The 22,457-nt window shown below is 47.1% G+C and overlaps 1 long non-coding RNA gene across 1 annotated transcript in view; it reads left to right on the top strand.

The window, feature by feature from the left end:
* LOC147709330 (uncharacterized) overlaps positions 1-22,457 on the top strand; it is a 773,804-nt gene that overhangs the window by 336,675 nt on the left and 414,672 nt on the right. The window lies entirely within an intron of this gene.

Raw genomic sequence — 22,457 nt, 5'->3', positions numbered from 1 at the left:
ACTGAGTCTCTGTCTTTATAGTGCAGAAGGCGCGCTATCAACGGTCGCAGCGGCGCACCCGGCCTGGGTGGCTTCGCTGGCATTCTGTGTGCCCTGTTCACGCTGTACAATGGGGTAAGATCTTGCCATCCCACAACCTTCTTCAGCCAATCCTCAACAAACTGCGTGGGGTTCCTCCCTTCACTGTGCTCCGAAATTCCTAAAATTCTCACATTATTGCAGCGAGCCCGCCCTTCCACATCGTTCATCTTGTCACAGAGCAGTTTGAGCTGTTTCTCCATATGCTCGAGTTTTGTAGAGTGATCCGTCTGCTACGGTATCAGGTCGTCAAGCGCAATCTTGTGCTCCGAGATCTTTTCGGCTAACCTGTTGTGGTCTGCCCTTAGGAGCGACAAGCCAGTCGCCATGCTGTCCATACGCGTCTCAAGCGCCTCCCTGGATGCCTTTATTTCGGCCAGTATAAGGTCCAGTTTAGCGTTCTGTGTGCACTTGCCCGTTTGCGGTATTATCTCCATATTTGAGGAGGCCAGTGGGTCATCTGAGCCAGTAGATTCGATGTCCGCATTTGTGCTCTGATCTTACACCTTGGCCCTGTTCTTCCCCATGGCTCTCGTCTTCAGGATGGGGGTGGCGAGGTCCCACTTGCGCTCTCAATGCCAATGTATGTATTTAGTGCTTGCCTGCCGTCGCCGCTCACACACCAGCCACGGACACTCCACCTGTACCTGTACGTGCGAGGGGGCAGGTGTACCTCAGCTCTAGGATCACGTCCGGTCTAATTGCCGGACCCTTGTTATGTTATGTTATGTTAATAACTTTTATTCGGCGCACAGCTGCCCCAGCGAAGGGGCGTCCTGGCGCCTGATCAAGTACCACAACACAACAAATCGCCGCTGAAAAGAGAGGAGATCAGTCAACAGAGGTGAACAAATGGGTTTTGATCGCACGTCTAAAGAGAGTCAGGCTGTTAAGGGCACGGATATGGACAGGAAGGGAGTTCCATAATCCAGCCGCCATGACACGAAATGAACGACCTCCCATCCTACTCAGTCTGAATCTAGGCGTGCTTGCTAGATGAAGAGATTCCGACCTGAGAGACCGCCTGGGGACATACGGGGAAACAAGACCCGTCAGGGCAGGAGGTGACGAAAATTTCAGGATCTTGAATGTCAGACAGAGTGCCTTGAATTTGATTCTCTGTCTGACCGGCAGCCAGTGAAGGGAGGTCAGAACTGCAGATACAGAGCACCGTCTCGGGAGGCCCACAATGGCCCGCGCAGCGGCATTCTGCACCCTCTGCAGTCTGGTGGCCTCGGCCTGATTAACACCAAGCAGCAGAGCACTCCCGTAGTCTAGCCGAGAGAGAATAGAGGCTTGGACCACCAGTTGCCGAGTAGGGGGGTCGAAGAATTTGAGGACTGGTCTCAGTCCTCGCAGAATACCATAGCAGGTAGCTGCGATCTTCTTAGTATGGCTGGTAAAAGAGAGATTGGAATCAAGCCAGACCCCCAGGTTCTTCACTTCGGCAACTGGGATGGGAGTCACCCCCAATTCAGGAGGCCACCATTGGTCACCCCACAATTCAGCTTGCTTTCCTAAGATCAGGACTTCGGTTTTCTTAGCGTTTAACTGTAAACAGTTAATACGCATCCAATTCGCCACGACTAAAAGCCCTGCGCGAAACCTGGGGGCAGTCACCTCAGGGTCCCCACTGAGCACCACTGACCAGTGCCTGTTGGGCGTAGCTCCCCCACCGATGTCCGGTGTGCCACGACAGTCGGGAATGTGGGTGGCCGCCCTTCTCAGCACCCCAGGAATCTGTGCGGCATGTAGTCAGCAGTCCGATGATCTGCCCTCCACCTCTGAAGCTATCTCCCAGTCAGGGCACCTCGGTAAGAGCTCCAAGAGGCCCAAAGTGGATCCCGCCTGTCTCTGTTGTCCTCTGTAGTTCACTCTGGCGGTGCCCTCCGCCGCGTCGGTGCCCTGGCGCGCCCAGCGATGTCTTAGCATCGGTCCCCGCACTGGTCGCAGGAAAGCCGCTACGATCCCAATTGTGCAGTGGCAGTCGCTACGGTGAGCCCAAGATGGCGCCCGCCTGCTCGGGTCCTGCTGCAGCAGCGCGCACCTGTATTGGCCCGATTAAGGAGCTCCCTTTCAAGACATATATATATCCTGTAGCAGCCTGTGGGTCCCCGGGCTAGTCCTCAGTACCACTGCAGCTCTCCCATGAGGTCCGCGAGGCCACAGTCTCAACGGGTGCCGGTGTTCCGATCACTGTGTTTACGCGCCTCTAGGATGACTCCGGCGCCGGCCCAGTTTATGGCGTCCCCGCTGTTCTGCACACGCACAGGCCGCGCAGTGAGCAGCAGTACCAGGCACAGTTTCAGTCAGCCACTCCGTCGCAGCAGGACACCGCTCAACTCTGCCGGTCCTCACTTGCTTCAGCGCCGGCAGATCTCTCCGAGCCGGCTCACCCGTCAACTACAGGCCGCGGCTCACTCCCCGGAACTAGGCCTCGCCGGCACCGATCATCGCGCTCACTCCCGGGGGAGTTTCAGGGGTCGCAGCTTGTGTCTTTACGCTCGCCACACACTCGGCGGTCCCAGAGCCTGAGTGGGCGTCCCGTGGGATACGGGGAAGCAGGATATTCAGCTAGTATTTGGGGCAGAGGACGGAGCTAACTCAAAACGCATCCGCCATGCTCTGCTCGTGGCCACGCCCCCCCATAGACGGGGCTCTTGATCCAGTGGTCTCCTTTTTTGGGCTGAATGCAGGGCCGCACTGAGCCGTTCATGTGAGGTGCTGTGGCAGCCTCCCTTCCGAAGGGTAGGCTGTGCACAATGTTGCCTAGCAATGCTCCGGGTCAGGAATACGGTTTCCCTTCGTGCAGCGTTGTCTTTGGCAGAAGCAGTGCGTTGGTCTTTTTCTGAGGAAGTGCTCATTCTTTTCACAAGGAAAGCACTGATCCTGACCTGAGGCAGTAAGTCATTCGAGCTCTCTCCTGGCTGAGTGTTCATTATGGAACAGCGCAAGCTGGCAATCAGGCACAGTCTGCCAAACAGGCACAGTCTGCTTCTGATCAAAGTGTAGTTGCCAGACTCTCGAATGGCAGAGTCCCATGGCAGTGTTGATTTCTTTGATGGCCCTAAGACTTTGGGAATGGGGGAAAGCCACCAAGCCCTTGGATAGCACTTTGAGTTCAGCAGAGTAAATGTTAGCAGGCAGCAGGCCAGCACAACAAGGTAGGGAGGATAATGGCAGTCCCTGCTCCCACAGCTACTAGCAAGCAGCAGGCCAACACAGCAGAGCAGTTTGAAGAGTGGCATCCCGCCTGGCAGCACAACAGTCCTTCTGGCAGCTTGAAAAAGCTACTCCTGTCTGATTAGGAATTATAGCTTAACATTATATTAAGGAATTCCCCATGCTGGCTTATGAGAGGGACAGGCTGCGCAGTAGTGAAAAACAGAAAAGGTTGTTCGTCACTATTAGGACATGCAAAACATAAAGGTATATGTCCTACCTTTTACTTACATAACGCCATGCCCTTAGGGATACCTAGGGCCTAGCTTAGGGGAGACTGATATGAAATAAAAGGGGAGTTTAAGGCTTGGAAAATAGTATTAAATGCCAGTTTGAAGTGCTAATAAACTGCACACACAGACCGGCACACAGTAGTAGGTCTGAGACAGGTTTGAAAGGCTACTTCTGTGGGTGGCACAATCAGTGCCGCAGTCCACCAGTAACATCTGAAGTACAGGCCCTGGGTATATAGTATACCACTTTATAAGGGACTTACCAGTACAACATGGAGAAGTGTGGCTCACTGGTTAGTGGCGGCAGACCCTGAAGCAGAGATCAGGCCCGGGACCAGGGTTCAATTCCCGATGCAGCAGGGTCTAGGATCAATGTCCGCGGACTTGATAATTATCGCTTCGGCGCCTTCTCTAATCATGGGCCCCACGCTGCAACTCTGGGCAATAGCTTGCTTAATCTCCACAACGGCCCCACCAGCACTGGGATGCCTGGCTCCGCCCCTCACAGGGAGAGCCAGGAAGGGTTCCACAGCCTAAGCGCGAGATACCCTCATGGGTGATTCAGCGCTATATAAATCAATAACTATAACTATAACAAATATGGCAATCAGGTATACACCAATGCCATCATGTTTAGGGGAGAAGCCCATGCACTTTAGCACTCGTTAGCAGGGGTAAAGTGCTCAGAGTCCTAAGACCAACAAAAAGAGTTCAGCAAAAAGAGGTGGGAAAAGCAAAATTTTGGAGTGACACTTCCGAGATGGCCATTTTCCAACATCCTTCAATTACACAACCTCAATGGGGAAGAAAGAGTATAAATACCCTCCAGTCTATCAGTCTCAATATGATGACACCCCACGGCCTCAGACGCAACACCTGTCTCCTCTATGCCTTCCTTTCTATTCCCACTCCTCCCCTCTCTAGGATTTTTCTTATCTGTCCGCACCCTTTATCCACTCTCTCCTTCATCAACTTATACCTCTTTTTTCTCACTACTTCTTAATCTTCCATCTTATCATACTCCTTCATTCAGTTGAGCTATATCTGTGAGGCAGCAGAACAGCTAAAAGATTGAATTAAATGATGCAAGCAAATGCTCCGAATTCTGAATGCGATCATTAAGTAAGTCAATCATCAGAAGCAGCGCTTTAGGAGCACCACAAGGCAAGATGGTGAGCCAGCACTTCACATTGTACTATTACCTGACCTCTGTCACTGGATGCCATGCTTCAACAAGCGGCCAACGCCATACAGAGGTTCAATCTGCTAACTGCACCATCATCTGTAGCAGCAAGGCCCAAGAGATGGATGGCGAGGTCTGAAAAACCACAAAAGGTACTGTTCCAACAACCAAGAGGAAAAGGTTACAAAAAGCACATAATAAGCCAGCGCAGGATAAAAAAATACCCACTGTGGTAGTAAATAATAAAGGCTCAATAACCTCGAATTCTGGTCCCGTGGCTCTCTTCCCAATATTTAGACATTTGACTGCCTCTCAAGTCAATAAAAAGGTTAAGCAATCCGGTAAAGTTGGGAGTGAAGGGTCAAAGGAAGAGTCTAATCTAAATGTGGCGACCAAAACCCAGGTACTAGCAATTCGAGAGAATCAAGGAGAACAAGACAAGCCTATTCAAGATTTATACTCCTATGAGGGTATTCAAAACTTTATTAATCAGAATGAGATTACTCCAATCCAAGAATTAGTAGGGCCCAACGATAATATACAAAACTATCCAAGGAAAATAGGGTCAGTTTGGTCTAAAGATGATGGAGTAGTCCCAAAAGGAGAGCAATATTTGGATATTTATATAACTGTAAACCCTCCCTATACGCATAATGACCAGTTCAGTCAGGGAGAACAGCTCTGTGTTCAAGAACAGAAGCTGTTTTATTGAAAATTAGTAAATCCCACCCTTTTGCATCCTAATAAGAACGAACATGCTGAATGTCCTTGTAGTCTGGCTCAATCAAAGCCAGAGCAGTCTGATCGATCAAATTATCAAGACAATCCCCTGTTGGTGATAGCATGGAATAGGGATCAATCCGATTCAGGGCTTAGGAGTAATATGGAACCCCCCAAACCGCAGGCTGAAAATAGAAAAGTGGTTTTCTGTCCCCAATACTCTACTCATGGCTCACACGACATTTTGAATAGGGGGAATATTCTGAAACTACTACAAGCGATTCCTGATCTTAAGGCTATTGCAACTGAAGATCTGGATTCTATAGAACTTAAGATGGACTGTGGTAACAGGGAGACAACCATCACGACCTGGCTAAAGGATGACGTAAAGAAAATACTAACGAATTCTAAACATTTTGAGAGTTGGGGGATCAAAGTATGGAGACTCCATGGTCAGCAATACCCGACCCAATTATTACCTATAGTGAAAAAGGAGGCTCCAAGACTAATTGAGGTTAATCAATTCAGAGTATTGAAAGGCGCTACAGGTCCATCTTCAGCCTTAAATAGGTTAGGTGGCATTAAAATCAAAAGCTGTCAGCCCGGATCACGTGTGTGTGAGGAATTAAAAGGGTTTGTCGAGGCGGCTGATGATTGGCTTGGCTTACGTCTATTCTATCTAGAAAAAAATCAGTAAAGACTGATTGATGTTGGGGTACCTCATATAATGTAAAAACAGAATTTAAATTCTGTTCTTGGAATACAAATGGTTTGAACACTTATAGAAGATGTAAATGTTGTAGGTTTTTTAAAATTTTTGATATGTTAATTTTGCAAGAAACATGGAATCTGGGTAGTACACCGCTGATCGGCTATTACGAATATTTGAACGTGGCATGTAGGGACGCCGCATATGGCCGACCAAGCGGGGGTCTTTCAATCTTGTATTGTATAAAAAGCGGGATACCCATTCAGATCTTTTAGCCCAATGGTCCAATTGTGAATTTATTAAATACAATCTAAAGATTCTGTATGATAGAGAGCATTCCCCAACTTTTAATTAAAGAGACTGCCTCTCTATAATTAACTATACGATCTTGTCAGATAAATTCCCAGATTTAGTTCAAAGTTATGAATTGTTCCTAGAATGGAGGATGACCATAATCCGCAAGTCATTGCTATTAGTTTACCCTTCGAGTATTTTTGAGAAACTAAAATAATAAGAACTGCCCGACAGCTTTTAGTCTAAAAAGATTAGTATGGAGTGAGAAAACAGAGAAAGATATTAATCAATTTCTCTCGCTTTTAATTCATGATGCTCGGGACGCATACTCTGAAGGAACCTCAACGGTTGTTCTATGGCCCACCTTATGTGACTCCTTATTGAATAAATTCCCGAATAGGGAACCATCCAGGGGTGTAATTTTGAACCCTAAAAACTCAGGTTGGTTTTCCTATCGCTTATCATACTTGAAATGGTCTCTTAACAAAACAATAAGATCATTGTATAGAAAAGCAAATGGGACTTCTTATTTTCTAACGTAACTTAAAATCAGAAACTTAAAGAGGGGTTACAAGAATGAAATTTGGAGGGCTAAACATTTGTATTATGAAGAAACTTGGGCCAAACTTCATTATGCAGGTAAATCTAAGGATCTGCAACTGTTTTGGGGTTTTATTAATAATTTAGAAAATGGAAATTTTAGAAGTACTAGTGCCAATATCAATTAATTAAGATGGATACATTTTTTAAATATGAAAATAAATTCCCTAAGCCAACAAAACGAGGAGTTTGAATGTTCTGACCATCAATGTAAAATGGATCCAGTAGAAGGGTCTGACCCTTTTGGTTCTAAGGATTCACCAGGCTCTATGAATACTAAGTTATGGTCGGTAGACAAAATCAAAAAAGTTTTACTTAAAATTAAATCTAATGGAGCACCTGGCCCCATTGGAATTCCAAATGCTATTTTTAAATCTAGAGTCAAGCATTGGCCAGAGCTTTTAACTCTCCTTTTTAATGATATTCTTAAGTTATGTTGTATCCCGGATTATGGAGGGGAAGTATTATACAGCCGATTTACAAAAGTGGGCCCCAGGATAATCCTTCAAACTATTAATTAATCACCCTCACAGACGTTGATGCAAAAATATTTGCAAGTTGTCTGTTAGAGGAGTTGGAAACTTGGGCGGAAAGAGAAGAACTGATCCCAATCTTTCAAACAGGTTTTAGGAAGGGAGAATCGACTCTTACTAACCTAATTTTATTGTCATTACTAGGAGAGAGAGCAATATGTAGGAAACAAAATTTGTACATCTGTTTCATTGACTTAAAAGCTGTGTTTGATTCTGTACCCAGAAATATTCTTTAGACTAAGTTAATGAATTGGGGTGTATCAAAAAGTCTTTTAAAAATTATTAAATTATTGTACTCCAGTACCTGGGTGCAGGTCAAAATTGGCGACGGTAGACATACTACCCGCCGCCTTGACACAAATGTAGGCCTAAAACAAGGATGTGTGCTCGCTCCTTGTCTTTTTATTCTATTTATGTCTGATCTCCCATCCCATTTTATTGATGTAAACTCGCATTCCCCTGTGGTAAAGGGTAAAGAAATTAAATACCTACAGTATGCCGATTATACCATTTTGCTTAGCCAAACCATGATAGGATTACAAAGATTAATACATTGATTCAATATATATGTAACTCAAAATGGATTAACAATTAATAAAAAAAGCAAAAATAATGTTAATAGCGAAAGGTAAATTAGGGGTAAAGGACTTGAATATCAATGGTTTGTCTATAGAATGTGTAAAGGCTTATAAATATTTGGGAATTACATTTGATGACGGATTGTCATTTAGGCGGCATTTCAGTAACTTAGAAGCTAAAGGTTCCTCACTTGCCTTCGCTTTTCGAAAACTGAGGAATAAGTTATTATGTCCCAATTACGACTACCTGCTTAAAGTTATGAAAGCAAAACGTATTCCCTCCCTGGACTATGGGTCCATAATTTTTAAGGGTAAAGATGCAAAAGTGCTGGAGGGTATAGTGTCAAGGACATTTAAATCAGTTTTTAGGATTCCTAGACAGATTCCACGTGCCAATTTAAGATTGGAACTCTGCTAAAGGTATCAGTTCTTGGTGCGTCAAGCAACTTTTTAAAAAACATTATTGGCATTATCTCGATCTGATGAGGGCACGTTGGCCCACATGTGCTGGTGCGAGATCTCAAATGGCGAATATTCTAAAAGCTGGCAGGATTATTTAGATGAATGCCTCTTAAAATTTGAATGCCCTAATTTGGAAGATGAAATAAGGAATAAAATGGTTTATAAAAAATTTATTAATTCAACCGTTGTGTTGGATAAAGATGAGTTGAGAAAAAAACACTTTTGGTCTATAGCTAATTCTTTTGATAAAATGTTGGCTCAACCTTATCTACTCTTTCATCAAAAACCCCTAATTAAAAAGAAATTAAATGTTATTAAGGTTTGGAATTTATCCAACAAAAGATGGAACCCCTAAATGGTAGTCCAAATGGGCATCAAATATTTGTAAGCTTTGTGGGCAGTATGATGAAACCTTGCTGCATATGGTAACATTATGCCCAAAAATGTTGCAGGAACGGAAAACAATTTAAAAACCTATTTTTAAAGAAATGAGACTCAGAACTTGTAGATCGGCACTAATATTTTGCCTGAGTGGTGTCAGCGTTCATATTATTCAGCAATTTGTTCAATTCATTTTTAGAGTGGAAAAGAAATTATGCAAGGTTGACAACCAAAGCAAATGTGAAATTTTGGTATGCCTTTGAAATGAGATACTTGCTGTTTTTAAGGGGTTGATGGATTATTTTTATGGCACTTTTTATCCATGTTATGTTAGCTGTTTTTTGAGTATTTTTTTATAGAATGTTCCGCTTATCATGTTTACTGCATTTATTGAATGGCATAAATGCACTTTATCTCCATTTTAGTATTGATTCTGTCTTACAAGTGTACTTTAGTCGGTTTTAGTTTTAGATATTTGGGATACTGTTTTTTTGCTTTGTCGCTAATTTTGATTGAATATTTGCTGCTACTCTATCGTACTTAATGCACTGAAATTTTTGACAATTGAACTCTTGCTGCTATCTAATTGCACTTAATGCACTGTTCACTTTATGATGATAGCATAAGTCACGTTAGCATTGTTTTTGCAATATGACAGTAATAGATATTCTGTAAAAATGTCACGATCATTTTTGGCTAGTACACTGTATTTTATTCTCTGCTCTGTAAGCACATTGCACTTTATCTCCTGTAGATTGCTACCTAATCTGTGAAAATATTGGTAGCACTATAATCCCTAACTGAAAAAAGCTAATCAACTATGGTCAATTTTTATTTTTGCACTGTATTCCCGTTTGGTCAATTAGTTATTGTGTTTGGTTTGTATTTGATGCTTTCTTTTTGTGGTGGTTTTAATTAATCAACAAATAAATATTACTTACAATCTGCTAACTGCACCATCATCTGTAGCAGCAAGGCCCAAGAGATGGATGGCGGGGTCTGAAAAACCACAAAAGGGACTGTTCCAATAACCAAGAGAGAAATACTGCTCCACCTAGTAGAAGATGAAGTGAATAAAAGTGCTAAGCACTCACAGACATCAGCACAGTCAGCGAATATGATTAACCCTGGGTGGGAACTGTGCTCCCAAAGCAGAGTTTGCAGAGTTTTGCCAACTCAGCTGGGAGTGCGACATTTGTAAAAAAAACTCTGACTCCACCACGTGGTGGAGTTTCCCCCCTGACACCCACCCCTAGACCCTGCCAGAGTCCTCCCCTTACCTGGATCTCGCCACCAGGACTTGTCCGTGCCCAGGCTGCCCCCGTGAACGCAGGAGAATTCTTCTTCTCCTCCAGTGGCTGTAAAATGGAAACCCCTTCCTGCAGGACTTGCAAGGTCTGCTCATGCGCATGCATGCATCTCCACTCTCCATGCTTGCGCTTGCACAGTTCTTGCGAGTCCTGCAGGAAGGGGTTTCCATTTTACAGCCCAATGGAGGATAAGAAGAATCCTCCTGTGCCAAGGAGGCAGGCAGCCCGGAGTCAGGAAGGACCACCAGCAGGTGTAAGTTCAGTGTGGCCTAGGGTCTAGCAGAATGCCACTAAGTTTTTAGGCAACTCCGCAGAAATTCCATTAGTGTCTATCTGCCAACTCCGCCCACCCTTATCGATGCAGCATTGACAGCATTAAATGCGTAGTTCAGCACAAAAGCGAACCCCGATTACCAGCAAAGTATCTTACACCAAGCAAACCAAGGCCCAAATGAACCCATAGACACCTTCTATTCATGCCATATTTGCAAGTACTTGCAAGTTTCCAAATGTGGAAGACACGCTCCTAAAGCAAATTATTTAGAGGTGCCACTCTTCTGTGCTGTGTAAAGAAATTCTCAGAATAGGTTTAACCTGCTGACACGACAGCACAAGTATTTAACACATCTGATTATTATCAGATGCGTTAAACATGGTGAAACTCGGAATTGGGAGGGAGGGGGCAAGCCAAACTGAGACCACTTTTTGTGTGTGTAAAAGTCTGCTTTATTGAAACAAGTGCATATCACAATTTATTAACACTGGCAACTGCCTTACAAAACTAAAACCTCACTATACATAAATTACCTGACCCCTTGTTCCCCCTACCCATACGATCTCCACATTAAATCCCCCACCCTTCCGAATACAAAATAACATTACATAACTACCATATTACACAATCCTACACAATATTGCATTTACAAATCCTATCCTCCAATGACCCAAACCCCTACCTGCCTTTGTGCAACTGTAATTAACAAACCTCTAGTCTAAACTTAGCCTACCTGGTTACACTTTCTCTGCCCCTGCTCACACACTACCAACACTTACCTAAAAACTTCAGCAAATCTTGGCCAACTTTCAACAACCTCACCACCCAGGAAAAGGTGGGAGGGTAGGTGGAAACACTGCCTCCCCATTTTCCTGTCCCCCTGCCTCCTAGGTCCGACCCCTTAGCGTTGTTGCACATTCAGCAACCTGGCCAGGACTTCCTTGATTTCCAGTAAGTACAAATCCATGCCCAGCTTGGATAAATGAACTCCATCTCCCCTGAAAAAAACGGTGAATCATACCTAATGTCCCTATGCGCAATCCTAGAAATACCCAGATGACGACAAAAAGCAGCATTTAAGTGTTGAGTTTTCTCCTGGCCTTGACTACCGCTCCCGGATTATCCGCTCCTCCCCAGACTCTACGAGGAACAAATTCTGTACAAATGACAGCACAATCAGACCACTGCTGCTTTATCAAAGACAAATCCCGCTTCAAGCTCCTCATTAAAGCCAAACCAGTTTCTTTTACCATGTCATTCTCCCCAGGATGACTCACCAGCACGTCGGGGCAGCTACCAGCCTCCAAGACACCATTCAGAACCTGCCGTAACTACTTCCATCGCATGACCCCTCTGTCCCTCCAAGAAACTTTAAACAAATCTTTATTAAATCCAAGATTTTCCCCAAAATAACTGGCACAGGCCTGGACCTGTGCCCACTTCCCAAAGGAATGTCCTATAAACAAGATAGACATCTCCCTGGCGAGGGGACCTATCACCGAACCTGAAACGAGAAAAAAGAGTGAGATGGGGAAAACAACAGAACCGCGCTACAATCCCCGATGCACTGCGCACGTAGTGCTGGTAGCAATCAGAAGACCATCTACCCAACTTCATGATGTCCCCTTGCCCCCAACCCCTGTTGCTCGCTTCCGACGCTGCCCCAATCCTGAATGAATGAGTCCCAAAACCCTTGCCATCAATCCCCAGCACCACAAGTGCTTTCCTCAAAACCGCTAAAAGCTGGGAAGTTTTTGCACTCCGCCTGTTCGCATTTATGGAACCTAAACTAACCGGTCCAGGGGCAACCTACCTCCACCTTGCTTCCCACCTGCACTGGCAAGTCAGCTGCGGTTAGGAAGCCTGCAAGGACACCCATTTATCCCCTCCCCCGATCTGTTTTAGATTTCCACAGCCAAATGCAAGGGGACACTTCACTCCATAGAAGCCCTTCCCCAGATTTCATTCCTAACATTTCAGAGACCTGAAAGCCCCCAAAAAACATTCACACCATTATAGTGGAGAAAAGACATGCTTCATATTCATCACTACATAACCCAGGCAAAATCTGGATGACCATCCCCAACAAATTCCAAGACATGGGGTTCCTAGCCCTGCCTGCACATCCACATTCCCGGGCCCAACCCTCCAGCATCCGTGTCCCGATTTCTCCTGCGGATGGCGTATAACCCCAGAACAATTTTCCCACAAATGCAATCCCTGCCAGTTTACCCCTAATTGTAAACTTGGAAAGTACTCTATCAATCAGATCTAAGATGAACTGTATCACGTCCTCCCCTCGGAGCGCTGGTGAGTCCCGCCGCCTAGCACCTAAGCACCAAAATTCCTCCCATGCTGTACTATACGCTATCCTGACTGGTAGTTTGGTTTGCTCTGTTCCCATCATGCACTGGGACAGGAACAGACTAATTTGCATATAGTCAGGTTCTGAACTGGGATGGTGCAGTGAGCTAAAAAAACAGTGTTGGATCCAGCCCTGATCTCTTGACTGGGTGAGAGTATTCTGCTTAATTCAGAAACTCTGTCCATCACCACCCCTTGTTGTTAAATATTTTGTCCACCCTAAGCGTGGAAGGGTATACTCAGATGTGAGTCCCTTGCTCATTGCACCATCAGGATTCAAGCAAGCCGGGCCGACGACGGCTGAAATGCCAGAAACCGGTCCCCGGAAGCTTGTTTCCTTCCCAGTGTAAGAATTGGCTTGGTAGTTTGGTTTGCCCTGTTCCCATCATGCACTGGGACAGGAACAGACTAATTTGCATATAGCCAGGTTCTGAACTGGGATGGTGCAGTGAGCTAAAAAACGGTGTTGGATCTAGCCCTGATCTCTTGACTGGGTGAGAGTATTCTGCTTAATTCAGAAACTCTGTCCATCACCACCCCTTGTTGTTAAATATTTTTTCCGCCCTAAGCGTGGAAGGGTATACTCAGATGTGAGTCCCTTGCTCATTGCACCATCAGGATTCAAGCAAGCCGGGCCGACGATGGCTGAAATGTCAGAAACTGGTCCCCGGAAGCTTGTTTCCTTCCCAGTGTAAGAATTGGCTTGGTAGTTTGGTTTGCCCTGTTCCCATCATGCACTGGGACAGGAACAGACTAATTTGCATATAGCCAGGTTCTGAACTGGGATGGTGCAGTGAGCTAAAAAACGGTGTTGGATCTAGCCCTGATCTCTTGACTGGGCGAGAGTATTCTGCTTAATTCAGAAACTCTGTCCATCACCAGCCCTTGTTGTTAAATATTTTGTCCACCCTAAGCGTGGAAGGGTATACTCAGATGTGAGTCCCTTGCTCATTGCACCACCAGGATTCAAGCAAGCCGGGCCGGCGACGGCTGAAATGCCAGAAACCCGTCCCCGGAAGCTTGTTTCCTTCCCAGTGTAAGCATTGGCTTGGTAGTTTGGTTTGCCCTGTTCCCATCATGCACTGGGACAGGAAAAGACTAATTTGCATATAGCCAGGTTCTGAACTGGGATGGTGCAGTGAGCTAAAAAACGGTGTTGGATCTAGCCCTGATCTCTTGACTGGGTGAGAGTATTCTGCTTAATTCAGAAACTCTGTCCATCACCACCCCTTGTTGTTAAATATCCTCGTGGATTGAGCAAGGGACCCTAAAACCAGCTGCAACATTCTGTGTTCCCTACATAACACAAATTCCGCGGCATGCTGGTCAGGTGTCTGTCTGCGTCCTTGGCTAGCGCACGGAATCTACCCCACTGTGAATGAGACAAAGCATCCGCTATGTCATTGTCCACTGCTGGCACATGCACTGCTCGAAAGGCAATATCATGATGTAGGCAGCCCAACACAAACACCCTCAACAATTTCAAAACGTGTTTATCCCTGGCCAACTGGCGGTTCACCACTTCACCAACTGTCATGTTGTCAATTCTGGAAGTTACCTTCCTGTGTGCCAACTGTTCACCCTATAGTGTGACCGCCACTACCAGTGGGAAAAATTCCAAAAGGGCTATGCTCCTACTCCCGACTGACTCTGGTGGCCACTGCTCTGCACACCCTTTTCCCTGCCAGTAGAGGCCAAAGCCCTTGCTCCCTGCCGCGTCAGAAAAAATGTGGACATCCCAAACCATGTCGCCCTCTCGCATCAAGGGAATGCCACTGACGTTCTGCAAGAAAAACTGCCACATTTGCAAGTCTTCTCTCACACCCACAGACAGCTGCACATGATGATGAAGAGGTCTCTATCCTGCTAGCGCCCTGCCCAGTCACCTGCAAAATGTTCATCCTACTCTCACCACTCTACAAGCAAAGTTGATATGGCCCATCAGCTCCTGAATCTCTTTCACTGTGACATTGTATTTTTACAACATTTTTGCCAGTTGCCCCAACATTTGCTGCTTTTTGTCCTCCGTCAAGCATGCCTCCATCGGAGATTCCAACTCAATGACTAAAAAGGACAGAGCCGTGCAGGGACCCATAGTCTTTTCCGGTGCCAACAGCACCCCGAGTTCCATCATGATCTCATTGAAACTGTCCAGCACGTTCTGGCAGTCCGGGAGTCTGAGGGGTCCACAAAGAAAAAATAATCCAGGTAGTGTGTTACTCCTTGGTGACTCTTGTGTTCCGAAAACAACCATCAGAGGAACGTGCTGAAGCACTCAAAAAGTGTGCAAGACATAGAACTACCCATCGGTAATGCCTTCTCCACGTACCATTTACCATTGAAATGGATACCCAAATATCCCAATCATCCGGATGGACTGGAAGCAACCGGAAAGCTGACTTCATGTCGCACTTTGCCATCATCGCCGTTGCTCCCGGACTCACTACCAGTGACATAGCCACATCAATGGATGAATAGGATACAGTAGCTTCAGTTTCATTGATGAAATCATTCACCGAACCCCCTTCTGGCCACAACAAATGTTGTATTAAACAGAACTGCCCTTGTTCCTTCTTTGGCACCCTCCTATGGGTGACACAGTCAAATTTTTAAGTGGGCAGTCCTCAAAGGGTCCCTTCATGCAGACCTCACGTACCTCTTTATCCAATTTATCCTGCACTATGTACGGATGCTCTTTCGCTGACTGCAAATTGTCTGCCCACCTTCTTGTCCTAGGTCACTCGTACCATAGTCGAAAACATTCTTGAAAACCTGTCTACAAGTGTTCCGCATCCTCTGTGTTACTATAACTCTGCAAGCCTGCAATCAATTTGTCTGTTCTAACCGGAGTTCGAGCCTTTTGGCCCAGGCCCCATAGCCCCTCGCCCGCCTGAGAAAGGCTGCTGCTGCTGTCCCCCGCCCTAAACCCCCCTGACTGCCACTGCTGGTTCTCTTGTCGCTGCCCCTGCTGCCCCCCAAAGCAATTGACCAATGCATGTCTGCCTCTGCAATTCGAGCAGTCATGCCTAAATCTGCAGTACTCCCGCGTGCACAGTCCCTTATTGAAATGCCAGCTGGCCCCTTTTGTTACCATCTGTCCTCTTCTTGTGCCACCCACCGCTCCCCGGGTGGGGCGCCTCTGAATGGGCCGATACATGAACGGGAGGCCGTTGGCCATGAAGAAAGTTTTCCCGCTCCGACCAACCCCATTGTGTGCTGCCATAAATCTGTATCTAATTCACCCCATTTGGCCTCTGTGTCCCATGCCATGCGTGCCCTAAATTCTTCATTGTATTTTGCCCCTGCAAACCCACCCCCTGTAGTCTGGGCCTTCCTGATCACATCCATGTACTTGAACATGGCCACACACCTCTCCGGGTATTTCTTGCAGTACACACTCGCATATATTAAGAACGCCGCTGTCCAATTGTGAGTGATACTTTTGGCCTCTTGGCCAATATGTACTCCTCCTCCTTGGACCCTTCTTCCTTCCATAGCTGTTCTTTAGTTGTCAGCATTAAATGCGTGCCCAATGGCTTAGTGACGCCCATGTAAGGCTACAGTTTTATCTTTAATCCTTTACTTTCCAGCTTCTCGGGCTCCACTGCTGGTATTTCTACTGTCCCTTTTTTGTCAGTCCCGCTGTCCCCTGTGTTCCCGGATGCCTTATCTGTGTCCTCTGTGCCACACCCACATTTTGCAGCCCCACCTCCCGCACCCCCTGACCCCTTCCCTAAGTCATCGGTACCAACTCCCATATCCAGCACATACTTTCCCTTCCTCAACCTACCCTCTTTCACCCTTCCCTGTCCCCAGCCACCCCCACTGACACCATTAGGGGTCATAAACTTGCAGCCCGTTTACCTGGCTCCAATGACTCCACCCGTTGTCCTTCCGTCCGCCTTGCCAAGGGGGCCGAATGCGATGTCCGACCCATGGGCTCAGCCTGGCGTTGTGAAACCTGGAAAACACTAGTGACAGCATTACTCGGCCCCCGCTCCATCATCATCCATGTCCCTCAACACCCCCTCCTTCATGCTATCTTCATCATAATCTAGTTCCTCCTCCCTGGAGCCCCAGGTCTTCTCAGCAGGCGGTGCAGACTGCACCCTCCTAACACCACTTAAATGTCGATCCTTGGAGCTCCGTCGTCCACGATGTCTTCTGGACCGTTGAGGCCCAGTGAGCATTGGGGCCAGCGAGCCCGCCCTGGGCCTTCTTATGCCGGCTGTGTCATGATCCCACGCCAGTACAGGGTATGCCGTGCGAGGCTCCACCCTCCCTTCTCCTTGGTGCCATCGGGCCGCAGCCAGTCCTACCAAGTCTGGTGCCCCTTGCTTCTCCACCGCCTGGCTGGGCCTATGCCTCTTCTCTCTCCCATCCCAACTCATCTTCCTACCTGCCCCCAAATTATTGGCTGCCCATGCCCACCCCACCGCACTCATGTCCACCGCCTCCCCTCCCTCCCCTAGATCCCCCTCCCCATCGCTCCACTCCCAACCTGTCACGCCATGCCCCCTGGCCCAACTCGGCCCGACCTACCCCCACACAGCACCCCCATCTTCCCCCGCTACCTCCTGCCCTCGGTTGCCCCTGTCCGCCCTCCCAAACCCCCTGACTTGACCTGCAAATGGCGCCCCTCTTTGTGGCTCATCCCCTGTCCCCCGAACCTCTTCTGTCCAACAGGAGAGAATATCCAGGCCTCCCCAGTCCCTTTCTGCTCCCTTCCGACTCCAGATCAATAGGGGAAACCTCCCCCTCCTCCCCCCTCCTCCACAACCCAAGTGCCACTCCTTCCCGCTTTCCCCACCACCACCCCTTCACAAAGCACACCCACGAACTCCCCCAATCTCCTACCCCTCCTCCCACCACCCTCTCCCGCCCCACCAAGATGGCCTGCCCCAGCACCTCATGCTCATTCCCCAATGCCCTCCCACTGGGCGGCTGGCTGTCCCCTACCCCCAATGCCAGAGCTACCACAGCGGCCTGGGTGACTACTCCAGATCCCATATGTGTGCCTTTCATCGCCTGCCTCCCCTTGGATCCGGCCCCCAGCTGCTCCGCGGCCTGTCCAGGCGCCAGGGCCAAACATTCCCCTTCTCACAACTGCCCAGAGATGCCCCCCACGCTCACAGGTGCCTGCCCCCCAACGGAAAATGCTCCTGCCTCTACGAGCAGGAGCTTCTTCGGGCAGAAGTTCCGGAAACCCCTCCCGTGTGGGGCCACTCTTCTCACATACGAGCGGCCCCTGGACTCCCGCGACCTAGGTGGGAAGAAGAGGGATGCACTCCCCCGCCGAGCCCCTCTGCCCCTCACCGAAAAGGCCGCAGTCACCCCCCGCCCCCGTGAGTCACAGAATCGATGAACGGGGACGCGCCCAGGGCACCCATGTGGCCCCCAGCGCTCACCTTCTCCTTACAAGCTTTCCGAGGGGAGCAAGCAACCCCAGCGGCCGCCACCCCCGCCGCAGCACATCTTGCAAAGCGCATGCCTCCCAAGGTCTCCGGCATGAGGAGAACCAGCCGACCGGCCTCGCTCAACAATCTCAATGCCTCCAACATGCGGTAATCTTCAGCAGACATAATCAAATTCCTGCCATGCCTGACAATAACCTACACTGCCACTACAAACTACCACAGTCACAAGGCCAAAAGCAGGAAAAACGCTAAACACTACAGCGCTCCCTGCCACCAGGTCACCGAACCTAAAATGGTGGCTGGGAAAGCGCGAAAATAGCCCTTACACCACTTGGGCCAGAAGTAAAATTGGACTACAATTGGGCTATTCCCAATGTAGCCCAAAACCCACAAAATGGCCGCTTCTCGGACAGCCCCACCCCCTCCCAATCTGCCCAGAGGGCAACCCCCCTTCCAATCCTTGCGTACACAGAGGTTTACCCAGGGGTCGAAAGTTACCAGTCAACTCCTAATCAGAGCCCTGCTGTTCCATTGTGTCCACGTTCATCCCTCTGCCGAAATTATTTCTATTTTGTTCTGAAATGTTTGGGGGATAATGTCTGAAAATATATATCCCCTGCTGGCTGACACACTTGGTTGGGTCCAAGTGTGTGCTCACAAATGTTATAAATAAAGTTGGCAACTGTGCGCGCAGTAGTTGGTAACATAAGCACTGAGTCGGTGCATGTATTGCCGCCGGCGCCACTCCTACCCAGGCCCTGGTAAACCCACAGTCCCTGTCCTCCTAACTACAGTGACCCTCAGCTCTGCTGATAACTTTTCTCTTTGTACTTCCTTTTCCATTTCCATTTTTTGTTTTTCCTTCTCTCCTCCAATTGTCTTTCCTTCTCTCGCCCCTTTCTTCTCCTCTATTCTCTCTAATCATTTTTCCCACTTTTTTATTTCTTCTGTACTCATTGTCTTTCATAATCTTTTCTTCCTCCTTTTCATATCTTTTACCCATCTCGTCTTTCTTTTCCGTCTTCTTCCTCTTCTCTCTTTTCCCTTACTCTGCCCTTCTACCTCTCCTCTTGCCTCGCCATGTTTGTTCTTGAGCTCCTTTCGCTCCTGCCACCCTTCTTCCCCTCCCTGACTTTTCTGCCCTCTTTCACACTTTAACTCTCCTTTGCTTTCTCCCTGCCCTCTTTGCCTTCTTTTTGTTTCGTTCCTTCATCTTCCGCCGATAGGTTCTCGCTTCTGCTCTCCCCTTCACTCTCCTTCCTCTCTCCTCCTCCTCACCTAGCCTCTCGCCCTCCGTCTCTGCTTGCGTTTCTTCTTTCCTTGTACTCCTGCACTGATTGTCTGAGAAGAATGCAGCTAGGCACCCGCCTCAATTTGCTATTTGAAACATAACAAGTGAAAAAAATCTAACTCTTATAACTATCCCCCAGATGCATGAAGCACCCGCTCTGCGAATCCTAAATAGCGAAAAATACTGAATCGCTATTCAGAATTCTCAGAATGGGATGCATCACCAAAATCGGTAAATATCTGCGAATCACAACTGGCCGCAATCGCCATATGCAAATATTCTAAAATCGCTATAAAATTGCAGAATCAGCTGTTTCCCCAACCCCAAATTGCGATTTCGCAAATACCGAAATCACAAATAGCGATCTCGCAGATTGCGATATCGCAAAAATGGGAAGTCGCATTTTGAGCACAATGATGACATCACATATCATGTTCCATATCCCTGCAAAAGCTTTGCAGTTTAAGGTAGAGACGCTACCTCATGCCTATACGGAACTAAAACATTGGTGCTGTGACAAAGAGTCCGTATTCAGATGCTCAGGGGAAATAGAAATGTCTGATACACTGTGAAACAGATGTTGAGATTATGTATTTTGGCTGGCAACCAAACATGGTAGCACATGGACCACAGCATTAAAACTCTGGGACATACATTGAACTCTGGCAGGTATGTTAAATGTCAACAAGCCATTCACAATCCAAATCTACTCTCTGGAGCGACCAAAGCTATCAAGGCGTCAGACGATTACCCACCTGCTCCAAATTGAATGTCAAATGGAGCTAATGAGAGCTCTGGTATTGAACCATTCAAGCTACTACATGATGAATTACACTAGACTTTCAATCAAATTCAAAAACAGGGTGCATAGATTGTAGAATCTGGCAGCCAGATTGAGGTTATATCTCAGGAACCACCACCATGTTATACCAGCTCTAATACCCATAAATGTTAAACTCTGTGCACCAACCACAAAGTTTACTGGACTAGCTCATATCCCAGTTCCTTTGGGTTGAAATTCTACACAGACAAATACACCGCACTGAATTGGACAAAGATAAATTAAAAGAACACTCACACTCCACTGGCTCCCCGTTGAGGCGAGAATCACCTTCAAGATACTCACTCAGACACACAAGGCCCTACACGGCACTGGACCAGCATACCTGAACAGCTGACTCAAATTCCACGCACCCCAAAAGACCCTATGAGCATCCCAGCTCTCCTACACCGTGGTTTTCCGCACCAGAAAGACCAGATTAGGAGGCCGCCCCTTCTCCTTCCTCGTGGTCAAAGGATGGAACGCCCTTCCGCTCCACCCCAGACAAACAACATCAATCCCCATCTGCACAAGAAACCTCTTTGACAGACACCCTCCTTGATGGAATGGAACCTGGACCCCACCCCACCCCTAGCGCCTTGACACCCTTACGGGTGAGTAGCCACGCTTTAACAAACCCCTGATTGATTGATTGACAAGAAGCTGCAATAAACAATTAAGTGCCTACCCATCTTCAACCTGTGAAATGAAGAGCACTCATGAAGAACTTGCCTGTCTGTGACAGCAAGATGGCTCATTAAGCTTATATCAGTCGATATATTCAATCAGTTCCAACAGAAAGATTATACTCGATTAAAACCTTTGACAGCCATCTTCTACAGATTTGAGAATTTTGTATTGGCAAAGCTGGGTGAAGGTTTAGGACTTTGTCTGGCATACGTGGGTTGCCTTGCATCCCAAGGATGTCTGGCCAGAGACATGCCAGGAATTGAAAATGTCTCCAAGTGAATTGTGTCTCTTTATTGCAAGGAGTGAGGGAGGCTGTGGGCACAACGTTATGAGGGGAGCTTGAGATTGTGCTGCAACAAAGGCCATTGAAGTGTACACTCTTTTTTGTCTAATTGTGTGACCTTCATACTTCACTTTCCTTAAAAAATGTGCACACATCTACTTTTGCCAAAACTTTGGATATGTATGCTGTTAGACCCCTCATATTTAGGGTGATCTTCCTACTCGTTTTGCTGTATCTTTGTTTGGCCCTAGGACTCTGAGCACTTTACCACTGCTTACCAGTGCTAAAGGGCATGTGCCTCTCCCTTAAATATGGCAACATTAGTGTATTCTCAATTGACATATTTAGTTTACTTATAAGCTCCTTGTAAAGTGGTATAACAAATACCCAGAGGCCTGTGAATTGAATGCTACTAGTGGGCCTGCAGCCCTGATTGTGCCTCCTACAGAAGTACCCTTTCAAACCTCCCTCAGGCCTGCCATTGCATGGCCTGCATGTGTAGTTTACTGACACTCCGGCTTGGCATTTAAATCCAATTTCCAAGCCTAAACTCATCCTTTATTACCCATAAGTCACCCTTAAGGTAGGTCCTAGGTAGCCCTAAGGGCAGGGTGCTGCGTAACTAAAAGGTAGGGCATTTACTTTTAAGTTTTACATGTCCTGGTAGTGACAAACTGCTGAATTCATTTTTAACCTCTCTGAGGCCTACTACTCTCAAAGGCTAGCACTTGGAATTCCTTCTATGCTGTAATTCCTAATAAAAAAAGAGTAGCTGCATCATGTTTTACCTCTTTGGAATGGTATTGATAAATCCTCTTTTTTGGTAAAGGTAGATTTAACACTACTATTTTTGAAATGCCACTTTTAGAACGTGGGCTTTTCTCTGCTCTTACTGTTCTGGTTGCCTTGCATCCTGTCTCCAATACATGTCTGGGTGGGTGGCAGCTACTCTTTGTGCATTCCCTCTAGACAGCCACAAACACAGGAAGGGAGGACGTGACATAGAACTCATCTA

This window comes from Lissotriton vulgaris, chromosome 6 (assembly GCF_964263255.1).
Source record: "Lissotriton vulgaris chromosome 6, aLisVul1.2, whole genome shotgun sequence".
In the NCBI taxonomy this organism is placed as follows: Eukaryota; Metazoa; Chordata; class Amphibia; order Caudata; family Salamandridae; genus Lissotriton; species Lissotriton vulgaris.
The sequence above is the reverse complement of the archived record's forward strand: the minus strand, read 5'-3'. Positions and strand labels throughout refer to the sequence as shown.